The sequence below is a fragment of the Octopus sinensis genome, linkage group LG4 (assembly GCF_006345805.1).
Source record: "Octopus sinensis linkage group LG4, ASM634580v1, whole genome shotgun sequence".
Taxonomy (NCBI): Eukaryota; Metazoa; Mollusca; class Cephalopoda; order Octopoda; family Octopodidae; genus Octopus; species Octopus sinensis.
In genome coordinates this window covers 106,137,923-106,155,790 of record NC_043000.1, presented here as the reverse complement: position 1 = coordinate 106,155,790, position 17,868 = coordinate 106,137,923, and the positions used below count along the sequence as shown (strand labels likewise).

Genomic DNA, 17,868 nt, shown 5'->3' with positions numbered 1-17,868 from the left:
TGTATGTATGTATGTATGTATGTATGTGTGCATGTATGTATGTGTGTATATATATACATACATACATGTGTATATGTATGTGTATATATATATATTATATATATATATATATATATATATATATATATAATATATATATATATATATATATATATAATATACATATCTACATACATATGTATGTATATCTATCCCTCTTTTCCATCTTTGACCCTCTCATTGGTCACACGTGACCACCGGCTATCTTTCTTTCTCCTCCTTACGCTACAGGGGACACCACACGTTTTTGTTTGTCTCCTGTCAAAGCTTGTTTCTCCAGCGTTCACCACTTCACCTCGTTATGGCTTAACAGCCCTTACCGCTTGTTTTAACTATCCTGCTGTTTTTGCTACCAACTTTAAACTTCTGCAAATCCCAAATTTTATTTAATTTGCTTTGGGGAAACGACTGTTTTGACGAAAATGCCTCTTATCTTAACGTTCGAAATTCGGAGTAGATAAAACAGTAGACAACTGATGAAGGGATTTCTCTTTATGTTGCCTGTCTCATTTTTCTATTTGTTTCTTTCGTTGTTCGAAAAAAGGTTCGTTTTCCATGTTTTTGTTGTTCATGTTGTTCACGTTTTTTAACGTCCTGTACGCCTATATGCATGTGTCTATACATATATATGTAGGTATGTACATGTATGTATGTATATATGCATTATTTATATTATTATATACATTCATATAAACATACATAAATATATACATATATACACATAGTATTCATAAGCACATGCACGCATATACATGTATGTGTGTGTCTATGTGAGTGTGTACATGTACAGACACACACACACACACACACACAACACACACACACACACACACATGTAATACAACTTTCGTCTGTTATGGTTATATTTTTGTGGGTTTTTTTAACATTATACGTCTTTAAGTGATGCTTTCTCGAGACGAACCCCGCAGTTTATCGAGTTTTAACGGTGTATATGCTCTAAGTATGATACACAAATTGCTACTTAGAACTAACATCGCTTCTGTCGATCATAGTAAATTTTTATTCAGCCTGCCGGTTAATTAGGACATCAGGAATTTTTTTCGATCACTGTTTTACTATATATCAGAAGAGGTTGATTTTGTATTAGCATGCAGTTGCCAGTGGATACTTGGTACTGACGAAGCTCAAAGAGACAGGAATACCTATTTAGCAATGCCACTGCCGTTCCTGGACGATTTTCGTCTACTACTGACACATTTCTGTTTTTGTTTTAACACTATAACTCTATGCTTTCACGATTATACACAGAATGACATTTTGTACTAATGCTGCCGCAGTTGTACACACACACACACACACACACACACACACACACACACACACTAATGCACGCACGCACGCACGAACGCACACAACACAGCGGACTTTCATACAGTTTCTCTTTACCCAATTCATTCACAAGGAATTGGTCGGCCCGGGGCACTTGCCCTAGGAGCCACGCTGTAGAACTGAACCCAAAATCACCTGCTTGCAAAGCGAATTCCATAACCAAGGTATAAAAAATAGCCAAACGCGTCAAAATTATTTAGCTTGTAAGTCTGCCTTATGGGCTCCACATATGCATGATATATAGCCTAAATCTACTCATAACACGCCCGCGTCCGTGCCCGTGCCCGCGCATATATCAAATACACACACATACGGGCTGATTATTAAAATACTTAATGAGCAGTTTTTAAAAGAGTTTACATTTCACATTACTAACTTCGCAAGGGCCTGTGTGCATCTGTGTTAGTTTGTGTGTGTGTGTGAGAGAGAGAGAGAGAGAGAGAGAGAGATGTGTACGTGCATGTGTATATGTTGTGTGTGTAAAGGGGGTGCGTGTGTTTATCCATGTGAGTGTGAATGTAAACAAACATTCACCCACACAGATACAACTTCAGGTATCATATCAACTCACTCCTTTACTAGTCACGTGTTATCTGTTGTTTATATTTATGAGTTTTTTTGTGTGTGTTTCTAATTAACTTTGCAAGTGCGCGTGGGTGGCCCATTTGTGCATGTACGGCTATGTGTGTGTGCGTGTGCAAGCAGCAGTAGGGCAGCAGTTGGGCAATAATAGAGCAGCAGTAGAGTAGCAGTAGGGAAACAGTAGTAGAGCAGTAGTAAAGCATCTGGTGTTCTTGGCAGATAAACATAGAAACATGTTTACAGGAACTTATTGCACAACAGACATTTAGCGTAGTCGGATCAACTGGTGAACATGCAGCACCCGCCGGTTCTTTAAAAACAAACAAAAACAAACAGTAAATAACAAAGTAGTCCTCTTTTTTACCTTCTTTTTACACTCGAAGAAATATATATTATTACTGTCATAATGTTTTTAATCGTGGTGATTTCTTTAATTGCCTCAGGCACTTTCAAACGAAAGAAAAGAGCGTACAGGAGAAAACGCTCTTACTAGCAACTGAAATAATAATAATAATAATAATAATAATAATAATAATTAATAGTTATTATTATTATTATTTCTTTTATTTGCCACAAGGGCGTGGAATGGAGGAGACATTACATGGACAAATCGCCAAAAAAACAATGGTATTTTTGTAGGTCTCAATAGGGAGACAGCTACCTAGTTCCAGTCGAGGAAACCCCATATACCCAGGATTACCGTGACTGCCGAAGAGCAAGTGTTCTCTCTCTCTCTCTCTCTCTCTCTCTCGCTCTCCCAATAGTTTTCTCAGGCTTACATGTCATAATAATAATGATTTTCTCTTTGCTGCAAGAGCGATGGATGAAGGACATTAATAAGAGCAAAACAACAAATGGAAATAAAGAACGAAAACTTAGTGATAATGATAATTACACGAGAATATCTGTGACGATCCGGTGTGGTATGTTAAAGAAGAAAAGGTTAACGGAATCCGACAGTGAGTGACCCACAATTTCTTTTTGACAAGGCAGAGAAAGAAAACTCGAAGTAGAAATTAAATTTCTGTTGACTCGAGTGTTCAGCATATTACTGGTACTTACTTTTCTACACCTTCCTTTCGTTCTTCTCCTCGTAGTCATGAAATGTAAAGCAGAGGAGTCCACAGGAAGATCCGAACTCAGAAACACGAGAAAGGAAAACACTAAATACAGAGTTATTAAGTTGGAGCTCTTACTCTCTCGGACATTTCCCCAACCCCTGTAGAAGTCGTAGTTGTAGTAATAGTATTAATAATAATAATAATAATAATAATGATAATGATAATGATAATAAGTAGCAACAACAATCCAATCACACATGCACACACACACATCTAATATTGCGAACGGATTCAAATGTTTACATAAATATATCAAAACACAAACACAGACACACACATAGGCACACACACACATATACGCGCGCACGCGCGCACACACACGCACACACACACACATACATTGAGATATAATGTATTAATATCAATAATACTTTTAATATCCTATATCGGTCTATAAACACAACACTATCTACCGTGGAATACAGCTGATATCGATGTGACTAGCTGCTCTTTTCATTCAGTCCTCATTCTGCTTTGGTTTACCAATTTGAGGGATTTCTGCTCAGGTAGGGAACCGTTCCTTTTATATGTAATGTCTAATTAATTTATTATCTTTTGTTTCATTTTGTTTATTAATTAACTATTTACTACTAGTTATTTAATTGTCTAACCAAACTGTATTAACTAGATGAATGTTTGACATTAAGGTAGTTGGAAAGCTCACGTTTTTACCTTTCTTTCTTTCTTCCTTTCTTTCTTTCCTTCTTTCTTTCTCTCTGTCTTTCTTTCTTACTTTCTCTCTGTCTTTCTTTCTTTCTTTCTTTCTGTCTCTCTGTCTTTCTTTCTTTCTTTCTCTCTTTCTTTCTTTCTTTCTTTCTTTCTTTCCTTCGATATATTCATTTAGTTTCATGCCTTTAACACATACGCACAAACAGATGTGTTTACACACACACACCACACACACACACACACACGCGCACACACACACACACACACACACACAACACACACACACACACACACACATTCATCCATAAATACAAACATGTACAAGTTTATGTTTACACCGAACACCAAACCAGTGTCGATTGCGTTGTATTCCGTTTCATCCAGTAGGGGGGTCGACCAAGGAGAGTACTTGTTAAGTACTGGAATCAGTATAAACAACTGATTAGTCGGAATTGGTACCCCAGGAAAACAGCTGTTGAATGAATGAAACCAGTAATGCAAATATTTATATATATATATATATATATATATAATATATATATATATATGAGTGTGTGTGTGTATATATATATATATATATAATATTATACACATACATATATTTATACATACATATATATGTGTATATATATATATCATATATACCACACACACACAACATATGATATATATAATATATATTTATTAAACTGATGTTAGACCTTGATCTTAGCCATATACCTAAAATATCTATCTATCTCATCTATCTATCTATCTATCTATCTCTATATATATATTATGTATGTATGTATGTATGAATGTATGTATGTATATATATATATATATATATATATATATATATATATATATATATATACATACATTCATACATATATATATATACATATATATATACATATATATATGTATATATATTATACATATATATATACATATATATATATATGTGTGTGTGTGTATATATATATAAGTAAAAAAAATGGAACAAGAACTCAACAGACGACACACATGTGTATATATGTATATATAATACATTAATGAAATTGTCTGAAAACACATCAGTTGTACAATATGTGGAAAATATACTGTAAGCATTGCCCCGATAATGTTAACATCAAATATAAAAATCACCCGGTCCTACGATCCCCGTACCATACTCCCTTTGAACTAAAAACACAACCACATTGCGACGCAACTATTTTACATTCGCTGATCCAGCTTTATTAAACCCTTTTCGAAACAAATCGATAAAGGGACAAATGATCCCATTACATTTAAATCGTTTCCTGGACAAATTCTCCCAAGAAATACCTGACAAAGCACAGTCACCTGCATATTGTCAGTCAATAACAACTTCAGCCAAGTGTTGGCTACTGTGTCTCAAACTAAATTTGAATGAGTGTGTGTGTGTGCGTGTGTATGTGTATGTATGTATGTATGTATGCATGTATGTACACATATATGTATGTGTGTACACATATATGTATGTGTACATATATACTTACATTCATATATATGTGTATGTATGAATATATATATAAATACATTCGTATATGTATGTATATACATTCATATAGATAGATGTTTCTTTATTAGCCACACAGAGCGGGACAAATTACAACACAGACGGGACAAATTACAAAGTAGAGCTTTTCTTTTGGGGGAGATATAATTGTTTCTAACATTGACACAAGATTCTAAATTTGACTGGTACTTTATTTTATCGACCCCGAAAGGAAGAAAGGCAAAAATTGACCTCGACGAGATTTGAACTCCGAACGCCAAGAGCCCAAACGAATACTGCAAATCATTTCTACCCGGCACTCTGACAGTTCTACCACACACAAACTTACAAAGTTATAAAAAAATACCAAATATTAATTTTGACAGTACTGAGGGCATGTTCAATGAGTACGCAAACTATAAAACAAGCACACAATCACAACACCCACGCGCACGCAAAAAGATACATACATACATACATACATACATACATACATACATACATACTACATACATACATACATACATACATACATACATACATACATACATACATACATACATATTTTGAAGTGTTTTTTATGATGTATACAAACAAATAGAGAAAGACAGATAGACAGTTAGATGCTTATGCTATATATGGAGTGGGAGGTTATATATGTAGACACAGAAAACAAGAAAAAACAAATAGATAGATGACTAAGCATTCTTCATGTGTGTATGTGTGTGTGTGTGTGTGTGTGCATTTGCATGTATGTGTTGGCGCACGTGTATACACATGATTCGCGTAATTTGTATGTATATAAATAAACAAACATGCACTTACAGACAGAAAGAGGGAGGGAAAAAGGGGGAGGAAGGGAAAGGTAAGAGGAGAATTAACAGACGGGATGCAGTAGTGGAAGTATACCATATTACTTCTACTCTTATCGTTACCCTGAATATAATTACACCACGTAACAAACTGTTACTACCCAAGAAATTTCTCGGTGGTGTTGTTTCTACTTTTGACTGTTGTTTACCAAATACGTTGTCCTAAATGCAACGTTGTGATACAAACGGTAGTCTGCTTCTGCCCCTTAGAGTTACCTCCCTTACAGGTTTCAGGCAAATCGTTGTCTTGAACTATTTGACCTTTTTGTTTTTTCGGTTTAGGCTCCAACGAAATAAACACTAAATTTATACTAAAATCAAATCCAGCGGTTGTACTCACTCTTCTCGTTCTGCATACATACATACATACATACATACATACATACATACATACATACATACATACATACATACATACATACATACATACATACATACATACATACATACATACATACATACATATACATACATACATACTACATACATACATACATACATACATACATACATACATACATATATACATACATACATTCACACACAAACACATACATACATACATACACACACACATACATACATACATACATACACACACATACATACATACATACATACATACATACATACATACATACATACATACATACATACATACATACATACATACATACATACGCCGAACTATTGAGAATTCTGCAGTTATTCTATCCAGATTAAAAGTTCAGGTTTGCACCTGTAAACTACTGAGGCACTGGGATATGTAACACTGCCTAAATACCAATCTTGAGAAATTAGTCTTCTCAAAACCAGAAAGGAGAAAGCTAATTCGAAAGACTTCAGATCCAATCCATCATTGGAACTGTAAAAATCTGTAAAACTTTCCAGAAGTTTATCATTTAAATATATTTGAGCATGTCGAGATATGCAACTATATGCATGAGAACACATAGATAAAGCAAAATATACAAATCTGCACATATACATACATACATACATACATACATACATACATACATACATACATACATACCATACATACATACATACATACAAAAATACCTTGTTATTGATGTTGAAATTCCAATGAAGGAGCCTTGGATCTAGGTTAGAAACTGGCTATTTCTCTAATGGCAAGAAATCTTGAAATAACTGAATAATGACATACATACATACATACATACATACATACATACATACATACATACATACATACATACATACATACATACATACATACATACATACATACATACGTACATACCTGTTGCTAAGGGGGTGCACTGGACGGCACTGCTCCCTCACTGTTCAATGGTGCACCTCAGATTTAGAAAATAGAATTTACAAAAATCTCCCTACAATACAAATTAGTGCCCATCCAGAATGCTCTGAAGCACCCTCGGGCACCAAAGTCTGACGACAGGCGTCCGTACATGCATACATACATGTACACAGATACATGCATACATACATACATACATACATACATACATACATACATACATACATACATACATACATATATACATACATACATACATACATGTTTTCAAATAACACTAGGTATTTTAATTAACTAAGTGGAACAGTAAACATTACATTTGTGAGTTCAGTTTGTCTTTGTTGTGTTTGGCATTTGTGTGTGTGTGTGCGTGAGTGAGAGAGAGAGAGAGAGCGAGAGGGCGGAGGGAGGGAGATCGAGACAGACAGACAGAAGCAGAGATAGAGAGCGATAAAGTGTGTTTTCTAAGTATAAATATATTCTTTTATTATTTTACTGGTTTCAGTCATTTGACTGTGGCCATACTGGGGCACCGCCTTTAGTCGAAAGAATCGACCCCAGGACTTATTCTTTGTAAACCTAGTACTTATTCTATCGGGCTCTTTTTTGCCAACCGCTAAGTTACGGGAACGTAAACACAGCAAACCGGTTGTCAAAGCGATGATGGGGGAGACAAATACAGACACACAAACATATACATTATATATTATATATATATATATATATATTATATATATATATATATATAATATATATATATATATACGACGAGCTTCTTTCAGTTTCCGTTTACCAAATCCACTCACAAGGCTATAATAGAAGACATTTGCCTAAGGTGCCACGCCTAGATGTGTCGTGATTAATAATAATAAATTCTTGTATATTCCATCTTCCGTCTTTCATTTGCCGTATGTATATATAATATATATATATATATATATATATATATATATATTCATTCATTTATTTATTTATATATATGCCGCGCACATAGACATACATGCATACATACATACATACATTCATACATACATACATTCATACATACATACATACATACATACATACATACATACATACATACATACATACATACATACTGTGTTATATTATATATAGACCAGAAAAGAAAAGAAAATACCTAGTTGTTAAAACGTTCAGTTCGCTATCACCAGATCCTGCGTTCGATATCACTATGTTCCTTACCATAGTCTCAGGTGCACCCAAGTTTTATGAATGATAGTGAAAAGATGAAAACTGTACGAGAACCTATCGAATGGATTGCACCCTTAAGTCAAATATATAGCCCTATCTTACAGTGTTTCTTTGATTCCAACTGAGGATTACATTTAAGAGTACGTATGTCAATAGAATTCTCGGCACATTTACATGCAAATACGAAGAGCCGGTAGCTCTGTCGAGCGAACAACTGGCATTCTCGACGTCGAAGCCGACAGTGATCCAATTTACTTACTAGTGTTAATGTAAACATGTTTTAAATGTTGTATGTGTTGGTTGCACGCACTCACACACGAGAGTGAAGTGAAGAAAGAAAGAAAGAAAGAAAGAAAGAAAGAAAGAAAGAAAGAAAGAAAGAAAGGGAGAGAGAGAGAGAAAGAGGGGTTAGATGTCTTTATTAATATACACACCTAAGATGAAGCTGAAAAACATTTACTGTCAACTGATGTGGAACGTACAGCTGTTGCTCACTGCTTATATGTCGTTACTTATATACCTATACATCATTGATGCAATAGAGCATGTTCCTAAATGATTATACAGCCATCTCGACAGAAATGCTTTCTGGAATTCTTCTACAAAGCATGTTTCTAAAACAACGATTATTCGTAGGTTCTGTTAATCAGATTGAAGCAATGGTCATCATCAAAAAACTTTTTGCTTTTAAATGTTCTGTATCTCAATTGTTTGGTGATGTGTGGGGTGGAATGAGGTTGAAGATAATACATACATACATATATACATACATACATACATATATACACACATGTATATGGGTATGTGTATGTGTGTGTATCTACGACTGAATAGGATATACTGCTTCAAGGAAGTCATTGAAACAAATAATACGTTTACAGACACATACAAACAAGATGTAGCCATTATCACAAACCGCTCGCGGTAGGGGGCGGTAGGGGCGGTCCGCCCCGGGCGACACTTTTAAAGGGCAGCACTTTTGGGTCTGCTGTAAGCAATATGTGTTTTTTGTGGGGTCCGGGGGCGGCAAACGGAAGGGCCGCCCCGGGCGGTGCACACTCTAGCTACGCTAGTGTGGCGAGGTGATCTTCAAAATGGACTCGCTGCTTTGCTAGGAGAAAGCCGAGATCTCTCCTGCTTGAAATGCCAACTGCGCCCTAGGAATAATGTAGGCGACACACTGCTTAACTCGTAAAAAAGGACGCAAATCTCAAGAATATTCGAGATGACGTTCACAACATGGCTTCAAGCTGATTGGTCAATTTTTAAGTTATTCGCGGGAAAATGATGTGGTTCAACCATGACAGCGAACTGGTAATTTTGCGTTTAAAGGTTCAAATTCTGACACTTCTATAGAACACCAGAGTGGCACTTTCACCGACCACTCAAGGTGTCAGGTGCCCTTCCGCGAACTACACTTGATCGAGGACTACAATTTAGTCAGAGACAAGATGAGAAAAAGCGAGTCTGACGAACGGTGACCTCACTTGCTCACCGTCAAGTGAACGTTGGAGATGTAATAGCCTCAGCGCATAGCCATAGCATGCCCAGTCATCCATTCAGCAGGTGTAATGATGATAATAACAACAATATTTAACATAGTACTCTTTTCTACTCTAGGCAAAAGGCCAGAAATTTTTTTTGGGGGGGGGGAGGTCAGTCGATTAGATCGACTCCAATACGCAACTGGTACTTAATTTATCGACCCCGAAAGGATGAAAGGCAAAGTCGACCTCGGCGGAATTTGAACTCAGAACGTAAAGGCAGACGAAATACCACTAAGCATTTCGCCCGGCGTGCTAATGTTTCTGCCATCTTGCCGCCTTTTCTGCCAGCTCACCGCCTTAATATTTCACATAGTACTAACACGAGAAAGACCATGATGAAACACACACTAGTAATAATAAAAATTTTTAAAAAACGATGATGATGATGACAAGGACGACGACGATGGCGACAAAGATGATGATGATAGCAGTGATAATAATGGTGATGAGAAAATAATAAATAAACGCTAGGGCGAAAGGGGCGCGATAGGTTAAAGAAGAAGTTACTGACATTAAAATTCTAAACGATAAAACATTGATGTGAACGATTGTTTTCAATATTCATTTCACTGGATTCTTTTAAAGTGGAGTGACAGAGGAATATACACATACATCAAAAACATGTACCAGTGACTCTCTAGTCTATACGTTGAGCAGTGAAGAGGGAATATATGAGAATATGTGAAAAAATAAAGTAAAAAGCTTTAAAAAATGAAATGAAAAGAGAAAAAATACACAAAGTTCGTTAGAACCAGGGAACTTATAAATAAAAAGAAATTAAATTTTAGCATGATTAAGTATTACTTGAATAAACAGCTTATTCATTAGTTAATTAGTAAGGTAGTTAATTAAAGTTCCTGTATCAGAAGGAAGAGAGTTAATAATATTACTTGAATGACAGAAATGAAGGAAAGGAGTGATTGATATGAGGCAAGTGTTATGGGTTAGAGTGCAACAAAATCGTGAGTATCGAATATTGTAGTACTCCGTCGGTTACGACGAAGAGTGTTCCACTCGATCCGATCAACAGAACAGCCTGCTCGTGAAATTAACGTGCAAGTGGCTGAATCTCCGGGAGATTCAGTGTGATATAGAATATGACAAGGCTGGCCTTTTGTAACTCATTTTTGTGAGCTGAGTGGACTGGAGCAACGTGAAATAAAGTGTCTTGCTCAAGGACACAACGTGCTGGCAGGAATCGAACTCTCGACCTTACGATCGCGTTGGCTACATACCTCCACAAGTATTGGATATAAGTTTAAGGAGTATACCGGACAATCAAGTCTTGAGAAGGAGTACCTCCACAGTTATTCCAAAATTTATTTGTGATATGACATAAGAAATGCTATATAGGATGAAAGGCTAAGTCAACCTCGGCGGAATTTGAGCTTAGAACATAAAACCGGAAGAAATACCGCTCAGCAATTTGTCCAACGCTATAACAATTTATCAATCTCACTGCTTTTATATGGGGAATAATGATACATCTTATACAGTATAAATGACCATATGATTACTACTAGACGGAAGTTTGAACCGGAAACATTTGAGCTTAGCTTTCATATGATAGTCAGAGATTGCTACTAATGCTATTTAATACAACTAAATGTGTGTGAGGGGTGTTATGAAGGAGAACCAATAATAATTTGAAGATACTAAGATTTAAGGTAATATACTTCAAAGTACACCATGAGAAAAATACTTTAGCTAATGAGAAGCTCTTTCATGCAGACACACACCTTTGTATCTATCGTGTGTGTGTGTGTGTGTGTGTGTGTGTGTGTGTGTGAATCTTACGTTCACCTCCACGAGCTAACAGCGATCAATGTCCTTTCGAACCGCATCCTTCAGTGTAACAACAACAAAAAAAACCCCCAGAAAACGTTGGGTAATGTTGCCATATACGAAAATATGATTTCTGATTTAGGCACAAGACTAGAAATTTTGGGTAGAGTGTGGTTAGTTGATGCCATCGACCCCAGTACTTGACTGGTACTTTCTATTATCGTCCCCAAAAGAATGAAAGATAAACTTGACCTCGGCGGGATTTGAACTCAGAATGTAAAGTGACGGAACAAACGCCGCAAGGCATTTTTTCCCACTCTTTAGCGGTTTTGCCAAATAAAGGCTGGATTAGTTTTTTCATTATATTTCTGCTGAACTAGCGTTAAATAGCAACCTCTATTACTTGCTTTGAAGGACTGAGAGTTAACTGTACCACCTTGGCAGTGGAGAGTATAGAATCATAGCATTTCCCACTGCAGGTTGGGGCATTCCTTCACTAACGATGCAACCTGGCTCTGATCTACTAGAAATATAGCATAACTAGGACTTTTAAACCATTCACCAATAGTTTATCAATGGCTACTTTACCAGAAAATTTGTAAATACGATAATGGACAGGGAAGAGGAGGGTTGATATTCAATTTCTCTGGTTCTGATAATGATGAACTCTGCCTTTAAAAAGTTGTATGAGTGCTCATTCAAAATTATAGTAATAAAATAAAAATGAAGGGTTGTTACTGAACAAATAATTTGTGCTCAATGGTATGTACGGAACCTATGTAACCTGAACTGATGCTCAGTGTATTCCTCGCCACACACACACACACACACACACACACACACACACACACATACACACACACACACATGCTTAGGAAAATAGAAGCGCAAATCTCGAACACTTCGAAGTTGATCTCTCTTATCATCTCAGTACACATCATATGTGAAGTGCCCTTATTGAAGTTTATTAATACCAAACATATGCTCCACTGCAGACTCGAACCAGGATTCACATAATAATCTCATTATAATGGGAGTTATGTCCGTCTGTCTGTCTATCTGTTCCCTCTTCACGGTGAAACGGCTGGACCAATGGTCACAATGTTTTTCGGGATTACGAAGGAGGTAATTAGGAATGTTTTTAGCGAAAAAATGTGAAAAAGTATGATTATTTAGTGGATATTGAGTTTTGCATTAATAAATCACCTTTGATATTTTTTTGTTAAAATTTTATATAAGTTAAAATTTATTTTCATTGATAAAATAAATATTTATATCTATTTATTCTAGTTTTATTTATTCTTATATGTATTTATATTTTCTTACAAGATAATATACGTATATTTATTTATTTAATTGTTTTATTGTTTTTATCTTGGACCTGAAGAGTAACTATATTTAAATTGAATTGATTTTACTGTTATCAGTTTGAAAATATAGCCACGAAACACGTGTAATCTTTTTACCAATTATATATTATTTATTTATTATTTTGTACTTTACTTAATTATTGGTATATGTTTTATCGTATATTTATTTTTTTAAATTATATCATTGTTAGTTCATTGTTGAATTGCTATATGGTGGTTCTTCTCTAATTCATATATATATATATATATATATATATATATATATAATATATATATATATATATACACGAGTGGACAAACGAAAGAAAGACAGTCAACAATTTTATTGGGAGATACGTGTATGGATCAAAACAATATGATTCAAATTCGTTGGTGCTCCAAGTTTCAAGCATGATGCTAATCTTCAGCTATTTAGAAGTTGATTGTTATTACCGATTGATCGAAGAAGGTCACGCAGTGTCGTGGTTTGATGCTGGTATATCAGCGACAACAGTTACTAGGAAAGTACCGCATGGTGAACTGGAAATCGACCGTGTGGTGGACAGGAAATCGGTTGCGTTGCTGGAGGGGAAGTAGGAAGGAGCGGTATGTGTAAGTACATAGTCATATATGTGAGTGTGTAGACGCGCTCATTTGGTTTTGCGTACGTGTCTGTATTGATGCAAACGTGCGCATCTGTACATGAGCGCGCACGCACACGCATGAACGAACACGCACGCGCGCACGCACACACCTGTATGCACATACACACATGCATGCATACACATATATGTGTATTTGTTGACTCTACTTATGTATATATGCATGCATGCATGCATGTACGCATGTCTATTAGTGTGCGTTCACACACGCATGCGTATGCACATGCATAATCGCGCGCGTGTGTATGATGAGTATACACGCGCATAACAAGCGCTGGGGATTGGTAAGAAATCGACCGTAGTCAGGCTAGTGGTAACCGTTATGGACTGGCCGAACTCCTTAAATATTTTTATCAAGTCCTTCCTGAACCTGTCCATGGCGTGGCCGTTCATATGGCTTGAGATAGCCAAACCGTCGTCCCTATAGAGAGCCGACCTATGTTGGTAGGTACGTCTCTTGAGGGTATCCAAGATGTATAACCCGACGAGGTCAAATTCAAAATGGCTGAAGATTAGCATCACGCTTGAAACTTGGAGTACCAGCGAATTTGAATCAAACTGTTTTGATCCACACATACACACATATATGTAGGAGGTCGTTTACATATACATACATACATATATATATATATATATATATATATGTATTCAATTATAATGTCTAAAGAAACCTGAAGTTGAGAATTAAACATAAAGTAAGCCTATTTACTGAATACGAAAATTTCTTTCGGCTTTGTTCAAAGTTTCGTAATATTGACAGTTCCACCTCGGACCCCACCACAATCATCACCACCACCGTCATTACCACCTCTATCATCACCAGTACTACCACCACCATCACCATCGTCATCATCATCATCATCACCACCACTACCACCACCACCACCACCACCACCACCACCACCACCACTAACCATCGTCATCATTGTCGTCATCACCGACACCATCATCACAGCCATCAGCAATCATCATTACTATCGCTACCATCACCATAGGCATTACTAGTACCACCGCCATCACCACCACCACCACTACCATCACCACACCACCATCATCATCGTCGTTGTCATCATCATCATCACCACCACTATTACACAAAATAAGATACGAAAGCAGCAATTAGATTCATGAGAATGATGAAAAAGAATGACACCAACAGGGTGTGTCTGCTGAGTTAAATAAAGAGCATTATATTTTGAGAAACTAACGAAAGTCAGGTGGAGGTGGGCATACTTAGAGTGTGTGCGTAGGTGTTGTATGTGTTGTAAAGGAAACGGTATATAACACTTTGTAGGTGTTGTATAGGAAACGGTATATGACACTTTGATATAATGTCACTGATTGGATAAGAATTTGATGAATACACTCAGTCTGTCTGTCTGTATCTACCTCTCTCACTTTCTTTCTCTTTCTCTCTCTTTCTTTTCTCTCTTTCTTTCTTTCTTTCTTTCTCTCTCTTTCTTTTTCTCTCTCTCTTTCTCATATATATATATATATATATCTTTTCTCTCTCTCTCTTATATATATATATATATATATATATATATATATATATATATATAATTCTCTACATCAGTTTTTACCTCTATACCTACCCTTCCATCTCTCTCTCTCTCTCTCTCTCTCTCTTGCTTTCTTTCTTTCTTCCCTCTCCTTCTCTCTTTCGCTTACTTTTTCGTCCTCGTTCTCTCATTATCTCATTTTTACACTAATTCCCACTCACTTGACATATCTGTCTAACTAACTATATACCTCTAACTTATCCATCTCTAGTTCTCACCTTCATCCTCTCTCTATGCTACCTTCTCTCTTTGACACACACGCTCACTGACTGCCATTCAAACAGGTAAGACTATACGCCTGCCCAAGAACGCCGTGCCGAAACCCAAACAAGTAGCTACAGTAAAAATGTTTGTTCTTACATGTTACAAGAAGCACTCTGCCGTTCTGAATTGCAAGAATGCTATTTATTTCTATAGACTCACTTTGAAAAATTGTTCAACTTCCTCTCCTATCATTGTTTACAGGAAGAGATTTATAATAAGAGTAATAGGAGGAGGTAATACCTTGTCCTCTCAACCTCTTTCTCCCCACCTCTAATAATAAATAACACAGCTTCATTCGTCAGATTTACAACATATTTTCTGCCAATTCTTTCTGCTGTAAATAGTTTGTTTATATATTTATTCATTTGTTTATTTATATCGTTTATCCCAGAAGCTCTAAAAGTGCCATACAGCAGCAGACTAAAATATTTACATAATTTAATTTCCGCCCTCTCAGTTTCATGCTCAAATCCCACCAGAGGGCAGTAGGATTTTACTGACCTTTTCAACCCCAAGTCGGTATCCTAAAGATGCCTTAGATGGACAGCAATAACTGTAAATAGGCAGATATTTGGTGGTGTGTATGGTTCGCCGTTGACTTCGCTATAAAAGGGTTTTTCGCACTTTGACAAATTTAATTTTTAATCTTGTTAACTGTACAAGATGGTGTGGGGATTTTTTCTGTTTGGTTGCTCCTGTGAAAATTGCAAAGTTTAGTGAAAATTTAAAAATTTGGTGTATTGATGTAATTTTCCAAGCTGAATCTCAGAAGATAATTCACTTTTTCCAGAAATTTTTTTTTTTTTTAAAGTTGCAGAGGATTAACTTTTGATAACTTTTACCCAGTCAGAAAACCGGATTTGGAAGCTGTCATTTTTGTGTGTGACAGCACGTGTTGTCAACTGTAAACAAATTAAATATTGGTGGAATTCTGCTTTACGCACGCCATATAGCTCCTCATAACTTTTTTATTTTGGGGGAATTTTCAGAAAAGCTTTGCAAATTTGTATTCTACACACGTGAATTCATACGGTTATGCAAACACCAAAACAAAAAAAAAATTGGTACATGATTTAAGGCCTTTTTAGCAATTATTTTTAGCGCATTTCACGACCAGCATTTAATAAGCCAAAAATGACCACGTCAGTAAGCAGCTTGTAACAGCTTGGCTTGTTACTATGGAAACAGGCACCTATATGTCTGTAGTTTTCGATTGGTTAAAATTTACCCAAAATTTGCAAGCTTTAGAAGCTATTAACTCTTTATTTATTAATTTATGGTGGAAATGTTTCGTGTCAAAGATTAGCACACGAAACTACATTATTACACCAAATATGAAATCAATTGGAACAGAAATTGAAGAAATTGAAAAGTGGCAGCCAAACAGAAAAGGGATTATCAGTTTAGTCGACCATCTAACCATAAAACAGATTTTACTGAGTAACATGTATAAGGGAAAATATCAAAGCTCCATTTTGCATGTTGTCCTTAGGGAGTGTCGCCTCTTTTTCGGTTTCTCGCCTGAATAAATCAGTGAAAAACATATGTGAGTGTGTGTGTGTGTGTATGTATGTGTATCAAAATTTCATGCATTTATTTGTAAATGACTTTTGGGACAACCTGTATATTTATTTATTTATTTATATATAAGCAAAACTGCGCTAAGAGAAATAACTCAGAGTGGCCAATGCAATGTATTTGAACTACCTAGACAAATACAGGTATATCAAATACCATCCAACATGAACTCTTGATTTATCAATATGGATGACTGCTGGTCTTCCATAAACAACTTTGCCCAGACTTGTGCCTCAGAGGAGAACTTTCTAGGTGTAATCCCATGGTTATGCATGACCCAAGGGAATCTTTACCTTTTTTTTTTACCCTTTTATGTATTGCAGACATACACACACAAACACATATACATACACACAGACATGCATACATACACATGCATAAACACCCATACATACACACATATGCACATACATACACACACATACATGCAAACATGCACACATGTACATACATATATACATACATACATACATCATCATCATCA

At 35.9% G+C, this 17,868-nt stretch overlaps 1 protein-coding gene across 1 annotated transcript in view; it reads left to right on the top strand.

Moving 5' to 3' along the window:
• The first annotated feature begins 3,331 nt into the window (after window positions 1-3,331).
• Window positions 3,332-17,868, top strand: part of LOC115210549 (zinc finger protein GLIS3-like) — a 126,352-nt gene continuing 111,815 nt past the window's right edge. Inside the window, exon 1 of the mRNA XM_036502298.1 lies at window positions 3,332-3,598. The gene's annotated coding sequence lies outside the window, so the exon portion shown is untranslated. The remainder of the gene's footprint in view (window positions 3,599-17,868) is intronic.